At 58.8% G+C, this 9,605-nt stretch overlaps 1 non-coding gene across 1 annotated transcript; it reads left to right on the top strand.

The window, feature by feature from the left end:
• The first annotated feature begins 6,247 nt into the window (after positions 1–6,247).
• LOC131864715 (5S ribosomal RNA) lies at positions 6,248–6,366 on the top strand. Its single transcript, XR_009363479.1, has one exon. It is a non-coding gene; the product is annotated as a 5S ribosomal RNA (ribosomal RNA).
• The last annotated feature ends 3,239 nt before the right edge of the window (positions 6,367–9,605 follow it).

Raw genomic sequence — 9,605 nt, 5'->3', positions numbered from 1 at the left:
AAACGTTCATGGCCGGAACTCGATCGCGGCTATACCAGTCCGCCAAGCAACCCAAAAGCTAGACTGGAGCTCTAGTCGAATCACCTCTGTGGCCATTGCAAGGACGTGTTGGAGCGACTACCATTGCCGAACCATTCCGCAGGTCGAGTCCATACCAAGGCCGCATAGAGATTCACGATGAGCTCCTGCATAGCAATCAGGAGACTTGCCGTGTCCATCACAATCGATAAATCCTGGTGCAAGATTTTTGCATCCGAGCGCTCCAACCAGTCGAGCACCAGCATCAATCGACATAAACGGGCACGGGGGGAGGATGCTCGAGAACACTACCTCCCCTATATAAGTTATTTGTCCGATTCTCAAGCAGCCGAAGTCTGGTCATCGAATCGGGTCAAAGACCACAACTTCCGACTTTACCCACAATGCAAGTCATCGAATCGAACATCGGCCCCCGAGTCGGACTCCATGCGTATGTCAGGTCATCGGACCCAAATTCCGCCTTCCTGCGCATGGCGGGCCATCAATATCAACTCGGTCATCGGACCCAAACTCCGCCTTTTTGCGTATGGCACGCCTTCAAATCGGTCATCGGACCCAAATTCCGCCTTCCTGTGCATGGCGGGCCATCAACATCAACTCGGTCATCGGACCCAAATTCCGCCTTTCTGCGCATGGCACGCCATCAACTCGGTCATCGGACCCAAATTCCGCCTTCCTGCGCATGGCAGGTCATCGGACACAAATTCAGACCTCGCCAATATGCCTACGTATCGAATCGGTCATCGGACCCAACTTCCGACTTCATCCATACTGTAGGGTCTTTGAGGTTGGCGCGGTGCGCTCAACCCAGGGAGTCGACCCATCGAAGCATACACCTCCCCTATATAAGCTATTTGTCCGATTCCCACACCTGTGTAGTTTGCACCTCTGACCAGGACATCGACCCCAACTTCCGAACTCGACTGCAACGACGGCACCAGCGCCTTGGTGCGCACCTTGCGACGCACAGTCCCAACATTCGCCTTCCTGCACATGGCAGGTCATCGGACCCAAATTCCGACCTCGCGAGTATGCCTACATATCGAATCGGTCATCGGACCCAACTTCCGACTTCATCCATACCGTAGGGTCTTTGAGGTTGGCGCGGTGCGCTCAACCCGGGGAGTCGACCCAACGAAGCATACACCTCCCCTATATAAGCTATTTGTCCGATTCCCACACCTGTGTAGTTTGCACCTCCGATCAAGACATCGACCCCAACTTCCGAACTCGCCTCCAACGACCGAACCAGCGCCTTGGTGCGCACCTTGCAACGCACAGTGCCAACATTCGCCTTCCTGCACGTGGCAGGTCATCGGACCCAAATTCCGACCTCGCGAGTATGCCTACATATCGAATCGGTCATCGGACCCAACTTCCGACTTCATCCATACCGTAGGGTCTTTGAGGTTGGCGCGGTGCGCTCAACCCGGGGAGTCGACCCAACGAAGCATACACCTCCCCTATATAAGCTATTTGTCCGATTCCCACACCTGTGTAGCTTGCACCTCCGATCAGGACATCGACCCCAACTTCCGAACTCGACTAAAAAGACCGCACCAGCGCCTTGGTGTGCACCTTGCAACGCACAGTGTCAACATTCGCCTTCCTGCACATGGCAGGTCATCGGACCCAAATTCCGACCTCATGAGCATACCTACTAATCGAATTGGTCATCGGACCCAACTTCCGACTTCATCCATACCGTAGGGTCTTTGAGGTTGGCGCGGTGCGCTCAACCTGGGGAGTCGACCCATCGAAGCATACACCTCCCCTATATAAGCTATTTGTCCGATTCCGACACCTGTGTAGTTTGCACCTCCGCTCAGGACATCGACCCCAACTTCCGAACTCGCCTGCAACGACCGAACCAGCGCCTTGGTGCGCACCAAAAGTGCGCACTTTTGGAGGGCACTTTTGTGCGCTCCAAAGGTGCGCACTTTTGGAGGGCACTTTTCTGCGCTCCAAAGGTGCGCACTTTTGGAGGGCACTTTTTGGAGGGCACTTTTCTGCGCTCCAAAGGTGCGCACTTTTGGAGGGCACTTTTTGGAGGGCACTTTTCTGCGCTCCAAAGGTGCGCACTTTTGGAGGGCACTTTTTGGAGGGCACTTTTCTGCGCTCCAAAGGTGCGCACTTTTGGAGGGCACTTTTTGGAGGGCACTTTTCTGCGCTCCAAAGGTGCGCACTTTTGGAGGGCACTTTTTGGAGGGCACTTTTCTGCGCTCCAAAGGTGCGCACTTTTGGAGGGCACTTTTCTGCGCTCCAAAGGTGCGCACTTTTGGAGGGCACTTTTTGGAGGGCACTTTTCTGCGCTCCAAAGGTGCGCACTTTTGGAGGGCACTTTTTGGAGGGCACTTTTCTGCGCTCCAAAGGTGCGCACTTTTGGAGGGCACTTTTTGGAGGGCACTTTTCTGCGCTCCAAAGGTGCGCACTTTTGGAGGGCACTTTTGTGCACTCCAAAGGTGCGCACTTTTGGAGGGCACTTTTCCTGTGCTCCAAAGGTGCACACCTAGGTGAGCACCTTCGACCACACCTTGTAGCACACCAAACTCTGACTTTCGACTTCATCCGCAATGCAGGGTCTTTGAGGTTGGCGCAATGCGCACAACCAGGGGAGTCGACCCATCAAACCCAACACCTCCCCTATATAAGCTATTTGTCTGATTCTCATACATGCGTAGCCTGCAGGAGCAATTAGGACATCGACCCCAACTTTCGGCTTCTAAACGAAAACAAGGTCTTTGAGGTTGGTGTAATGCGAACAACTAGGGGAGTCAACCCATCAAACCCAACACCTCCCCTATATAAGCTATTTGTCTGATTCTCATACATGTGTAGTCTACAGGAGCAATTAGGACATCGACCCCAACTTTTGACTTCTTAACGAAAACAAGGTCTTTGAGGTTGACGTAATGCGCACAACCAGGGGAGTCGACCCATCAAACCCAACACCTCCCCTATATAAGCTATTTGTCCGATTCTCATACATGTGTAGCCTGCAGGAGCCATTAGGACATTGACCCCAACTTTTGACTTCTTAACGAAAACAAGGTCTTTGAGGTTGGCGTAATGCGCACAACCAAGGGAGTTGACCCATCAAACCCAACACCTCCCCTATATAAGCTATTTGTCTGATTCTCATACATGTGTAGCCTGCAACAACGATTAGGACATCCACCCCAACTTCTGAATTCGTCTGCGTTGACCGCACCAAAGGTGCACGCCTTGGTGCTCACCAAAATCCGACTTCCGACTTCTTCTGCTATGCGGGGTCTTTGAGGTTGGCGCAGTGCGCACAACCAGGGGAGTCAACCCACCGAATGCAACACCTCCCCTATATAAGCTATTTGTCTGATTCTCATACATGCGTAGACTGCAGCAATGATTAGGACATCCACCCCAACTTTTGACTTCTTAAACAAGACAGGGTCTTTGAAGTTGGTGCAGTGCACACAACCAGGGGAGTCGACCCATCAAACGCAACACCTCCCCTATATAAAGCTATTTGTCCGATTCTCATACGTGTAGTCTGCAGCAGCGATTAGGACATCGACCCCAACTTCCGAATTCGTTTGCATTGACCGCACCAAAGGTGCACGCCTTGGTGTGCACCCTGGAGTGCACTTTGGTGCTCACCTCGGTGCACACTTTGGTGTGCACCTCGGTGTGCACCAAAGGTGCGCACCTTGGAGCGCACCAAAGGTGTACACTTTGGAGCGCACCACATAGGGTCTTTGAGAGGTTGGCGCAGTGCGCACACCAAGGTGGGTGTTGAGGTGCGTGCCGAGGTGGGTGGGTGCTAGGGTGCGCTCCATGGTGGGTGCCAGGGTGGGTGCGTGCTAGGGTGGATTCCAAAGAGGGTCATAGGGTGGGTGCCAAGGTGGGTTGGTGATATAGTGGGTTCAAAGGTGGGTACTAGGGTGGGTTCCAAGGTGGGTCACAAGTTGGGTGCCAGGATGCGTGGGTGTTAGGTTGGGTGCCAAGGTGGGCTCCTGCGTGGGTGGGTGCTAGGGTGGGTTTCAAGGTGGACGCGAGGGCGGGTGCCAAGGTGGGTAACAAGTTGGGTGTTAGGATGGGTGAGTGCTAGAGTGGGTGCCAAGGTGGGTGGGTGCTAAGGTGGATGCCAAGGTGGTTCACAGGGTGGGTGGGTTCTAGGGTGAGTTCCAAGGTGGGTCACAGGTTCAGTGCTAGGGTGGGTGTCAAGGCGGGTGTCGAGGTGCCTGGGTGCTAGGGTGTGGATGCCAATGTGGGTCATAGGGTGGGTACTAGGGTGGGCTGCAATGTGGGTGCCAAGGTGGGTAACATGCTCGGTGGGTTCTAAATTGGGTGCCAGGGTGGGTGTGCACCCACCTTGCCCGAGGTGGGTGCCAAGGTGCCAGTGTGGGTGGGTGCTAAGGTGGATGCCAAGGTGGGTGAGAAGGTGGGTGATAGGTTGAGTGGTAGGATGGGTGGGTGCCAAGATGGGTCACAGGGTGGGTGCAAGGGTGGGTAGGTGCTAGGGTTGGTGTCAGGGTGGGTGGGTGCTAGGTTGGGTTCCAAGGTGGGTGCGAGGGTGAGTGTCAAGGTGGGTCACAGGTTAGGTGCTAGGATGGGTGAGTGCTAGGGTGCAAAGGTGCCAGGGTGGGTGCTAGGATGGGTCGATGCTAGGGTGAGTGGCAAGGTGGGTCCACAAGTGTCAAGGTGGGTGCCGAGGTGGGTGCCAAGTCGGCGACTGCTATGGTGGATGCCAAGGTGGGTCACGGGGTGGGTGCCAAGTTGCTAGGTTGGGTTCCAAGGTGGGTGCCAACGTGGGTGCTAGGGTGCGTGGGTTAAAGGGTGTGTCACAACGTGGGTGCCAGGATGGGTGCGCACCCACACTGGCCAAGACGGGTGCGGGTGCAAGGTTGGGTTCCAAGCCCGGTCACAGGCTGGGTGCTAGGATGGGTGGGTGCCAAGGTGGGCACCAGGGTGGGTGCACCCACCCTGGCCAAGGTGGGTCACGGGGTGGGTCCTAGGGTGGGTAACGGGGTGGGTACTAAGGTGCGTGCCAAGGTGGGTCATAGGGTGGGTGCCAAGGTGGGCACCAGGGTGGGTGTGCACCAACCCTAGCCAGGGTAGGTCACGGGGTGGTTGTCGGGGTGGGCGTCAAGGAGCCAAGGTGGGTGGCAAGTAGCCAAGTTGCGTGCCAAGGTGGGTGTCGGGGTGGGTGCCAAGGATCCAAGGTGGGTGCCAAGGAACCAAGGTGGGTGTCTGGGTGGGTGCCGAGGTGGGAGCCAGGGTGGGTCCCAAGGTGAGTGCAAAGGTGGGTGCCAGGGTCAAGGTGAGTGCCAATGTGGGTTCCAAGGTGCCAGGGTCAGGGTGAGTGCCAATGTGGGTTCAAAGGTGCTAAGTTGGGTGCGAGGTTGGGTGCGAGGGTGGGTGGGTGCCAAGGTGTGCTAGGTGGAAGCCCGGGTGGGTCGGCATCCCATGGGTGTCGAGTTGGGTGCCTGATGGGTGCTTCTTGTCAAGTTTTAGTCGTCGGGACTCATTTCGAGCCTTAGAGGTCGTTTCTTGTCCGGTTGCCCTGTCTTCGACCTGGGAACCCAATTTTGGTCCTCGGGTCCCATTTTTTTTTGTCTCGCATCCCACTTTTGGCCTGTGGCCTTTTCGGGGTCGATTCTCGTTTTGGGCATCAGAGCATGTTTCTTCTCCTAAAACCCAATATTTGTTTATTAAGTCTCGGAACACATTTTTGTTCTCGTGGACCCATCATGGGTCTTGGAACGCATTTGTGGTCCTTGGGTCCCATTTTGCATCCCGAAACTTGTGTTTTGGTGCTTGATCCCTATTTTGGGTGCCCACCTTGCACCAAGTGCGCACCCGGGGCAAACCGAGCGCCTTGGTGCACCAGGGCAAGATCGAGCGTGCACCCGAGGCGCCCCGAACATGCACCAAGGTGCACTCGGCCCACATGTGAGCGCAGGTCGTTGCGCCCGAGGTGGTGTGTGGGCACCGCGTTGCAGACGGGACACTGCACGCACACGACGCCCCCTCCAGGTGCACGCACGTAGGCCGGGCCGGGTGCACACCCGACGCCCTAGCAAGGTGCGCGCACCCGGGCAGGGCTCACACTTGGCGAACGGGGCGCACTTCGCGAGGGAGGGTGTGCACCTCGACGGGGGTGGGTGGCCGGGGTGGATTCGCATGTGGGTCGCGGTTTGCTAAGTACACACTGCGACAAGCTCATAACGGGTGCGATCATACCAGCGTTAGTGCACCGGATCCCATCAGAACTCCGCAGTTAAGCGCGCTTGGGCCGGAGTAGTACTGGGATGGGTGACCTCCCGGGAAGTCCCGGTGTTGCACCCTTTTTTAGTTTTTCGCCGGGCATCGCAATGCTATTTGAATAAACCTTTTGCCCGTTTGCGTTCTCGTCGGGGCCGGGCCGGGCCGGGGTGCGCTGCCCGCACTACCGCGCGCGCGGGGGCGACACCGAGCGCGCACCCGAGGCGCCCCGAGCACACAGGCCACGGTGCAACCCGGGCGTTGTGCGCGCACCCCGGTGCGCCCGAGGTGCTGCGCGCGCACCCAGGTGAAATCGGTGTGCACCTCGGCCAGTGCGCGCTCGGTCGAGTCGCGCACGTTGGCCAAGGTGCACGGTGATGTTTCTTACTCTAAGGTTCCGCACCAGACGCCCGGGACAGGTGAGCGAAGCTGGGCGGGGCCGGGTGCGCGGCCGGGGCAGGTGCACGCAGCTGGAGAGAGCTTTGGAGCACACTTCGGAGCGCACCAATGATGCGCTCCATTCAAAAGTTTCCTGAAAAGGCAAAAAAAGTTGAGATTATAGAATTTCCCACTTGAGAGATTGTAAAAAAAAAAAATTTAAAATGAAGGAAACGCGGGTGCCAAGGTGTGCGCAGCCCAGCCAAGGTGTGCGCACCAAGGCGCCCACCCTGGCGAAGGTGCACGCAAGGTGCGCACCCGAGGCAAACCGGACAATTAACCCAACTTTCGACTTCGCGCGCACCTTGGAGCGCACTTCGGAGCGCTCCTTGGTGCGCACCAATCTTGGGCACCTCGGAGTGCACCATGGCGCCCACCAAGGTGCGCACCCGGGGCAAACCGAGCTCCGACTTCGTGCGCACCTTGGAGCGCACGAAAGGTGCGCACCATGGCGCCCACCAAGGTGCGCAGCCCAGCCAAGGCGTGCGCATCAAGGTGCGCACCCTGGCGAAGGTGCGCACCCGGGGCAAACCGAGCTCCGACTTCGTGCGCACCTTGGAGCGCACAAAAGGTGCGCAACCCAGCCAAGGTGTGCGCACCCCGGTCAAACCGAGCTCCGAATCGTGCGCACCAGAGGTGCACGCCATCGTGCGCACCTTGGAGCACACTTCGGAGCCCTCCTTGGTGCGCGCCGATGTTGCGCACCTCGGAGCGCACCCGGGGAAAACAATGCAATTAACCCGACTTTCGACTTCGTGGGCACCTCGGAGCGCTCTCGGGTTCGCACCTCGGAGCACACCGAGGTGCGCACCTTTGATGCGCTGCCTTCACCAATTTCCAGAAAAGGCAAGAAAACATTGAGAAGGTGTGCGCACCGAGGTGCCCACCCTGGCGAAGGTGCACGCGAGGTGCGCACCCGGGGCAAACCGGGCTCCGACTTCGTGCACGCCGCACCTTGGAGCACACTTCGGAGCGCTCCTTGGTGCGCACCAGGGCGCGCAACCCAGCCGAGGTGCCCACCCCGGCGAAGGTGCACGCGAGGTGCGCACCCGGGGCAAACCGGGCTCCGACTTCGTGCACGCCATGGTGCCCACCGCGGCGAAGGTGCACGCGAGGTGCGCACCCGGGGCAAACCGGGCTCCGACTTCGTGCACGCCGCACCTTGGAGCACACTTCGGAGCGCTCCTTGGTGCGCACCATGGTGCCCACCAGGGCGCGCAACCCCGCCGAAGGTGCACGCGAGGTGCGCACCCGGGGCAAACCGGGCTCCGACTTCGTGCACGCCGCACCTTGGAGCACACTTCGGAGCGCTCCTTGGTGCGCACCAGGGCGCGCAACCCCGCCGAAGGTGCACGCGAGGTGCGCACCCGGGGCAAACCGGGCTCCGACTTCGTGCACGCCATGGTGCGCACCGCGGCGAAGGTGCGCACCCGGGGCAAACCGGGCTCCGACTTCGTGCACGCCGCACCTTGGAGCACACTTCGGAGCGCTCCTTGGTGCGCACCAGGGCGCGCAACCCAGCCGAGGTGCCCACCCCGGCGAAGGTGCACGCGAGGTGCGTACCCGGGGCAAACCGGGCTCCGACTTCGTGCACGCCGCACCTTGGAGCACACTTCGGAGCGCTCCTTGGTGCGCACCATGGTGCCCACCAGGCCGCGCAACCCAGCCAAGGTGTGCGCACCAAGGTGCACGCGAGGTGCGCACCCGGGGCAAACCGGGGTCCGACTTCGTGCACGCCGCACCTTGGAGCACACATCGGGGCGCTCCCGGGTTCGCACCGGCGTTGCGCACCGTGGTGGGCACCTCGGAGCACACCAAGGTGGGCAGCGAGGTGCGCACCTTTGATGCGATGCCTTCACTAATTTCCATAAAAGGCAAAAAAAAAACGAGATTTTAAAATTTCCGTTTTGAAAGATAGTGAGAAAAAGGGAATGCTGGTGCCATCTTGAGCCCGCCCTGGTGCGCAGCCCAGCCAAGGTGTGCGCACCAAGGTGCCCACCCTGGCGAAGGTGCGCGCCCGGGCAATTAACCCAACTTCCAACTTCGCGCGCGCCAGGGTGGGAGCGCACCCAACAACCGGGCCTGGGAAGAGCCAATGCGAGAAACCCCACCAAACGCTCTGACAAAAAAAGAGGGGGCGCTCCAGTAACCCCGCTTCGGAGCGCACCCTGGGCAAACCCAGCCAAGGTGCCCACCCCGGCCAAGGTGCAGGCGAGGTGCGCACCCGGGGCAAACCGGGCTCCGACAACGTGCACGCCGCACCTTGGAGCACACTTCGTAGCGCTCCCGGGTGCGCACCTCAGAGCACACCAAGGTGGGCAGCGAGGTGCGCACCTTTGATGCGCTGCCTTCACTAATTTCCAGAAAAGGCAAAAAAAAAAGGAGATTTTAAAATTTCCGTTTTGAAAGATAGTGAAAAAAACGGAACGCGCGTGCCATCTTGAGCCCGCCCTGGTGCGCAGCCCAGGTAAGGTGCCCACCCTGGCAAAGGTGCGCACCCGGGCAATTAACCCTACTTCCGACTTCGTGCGCGCCAGGGTGGCAACCGGGCCTCGGAAGAGCCAATGCGAGAAACCCCACCAAACGCTCCGACAAAAAAAGAGGCGGCGCTCCAATAACCCCGCTTCGGAGCGCAGCCGGGGCAAACCCAGCCAAGGTGCCCACCCCGACGAAGGTGCACGCGAGGTGCGCACCCGGGGCAAACCGGGCTCCGACAACGTGCACGCAGCACCTTGGAGCACACTTCGAAGCACTCCCGGGTGCCCACCGGCGTTGCGCACCGTGGTGGGCAGCGAGGTGCGCACCTTTGATGCGCTGCCTTCACTAATTTCCAGAAAAAGGCAAAAAAAAATGAGATTTTAAAATTTCCGTTTTGAAAGATAGTG

Source organism: Cryptomeria japonica, unplaced genomic scaffold (assembly GCF_030272615.1).
Source record: "Cryptomeria japonica unplaced genomic scaffold, Sugi_1.0 HiC_scaffold_90, whole genome shotgun sequence".
In the NCBI taxonomy this organism is placed as follows: domain Eukaryota; kingdom Viridiplantae; phylum Streptophyta; class Pinopsida; order Cupressales; family Cupressaceae; genus Cryptomeria; species Cryptomeria japonica.
The sequence above is the reverse complement of the archived record's forward strand: the minus strand, read 5'-3'. Positions and strand labels throughout refer to the sequence as shown.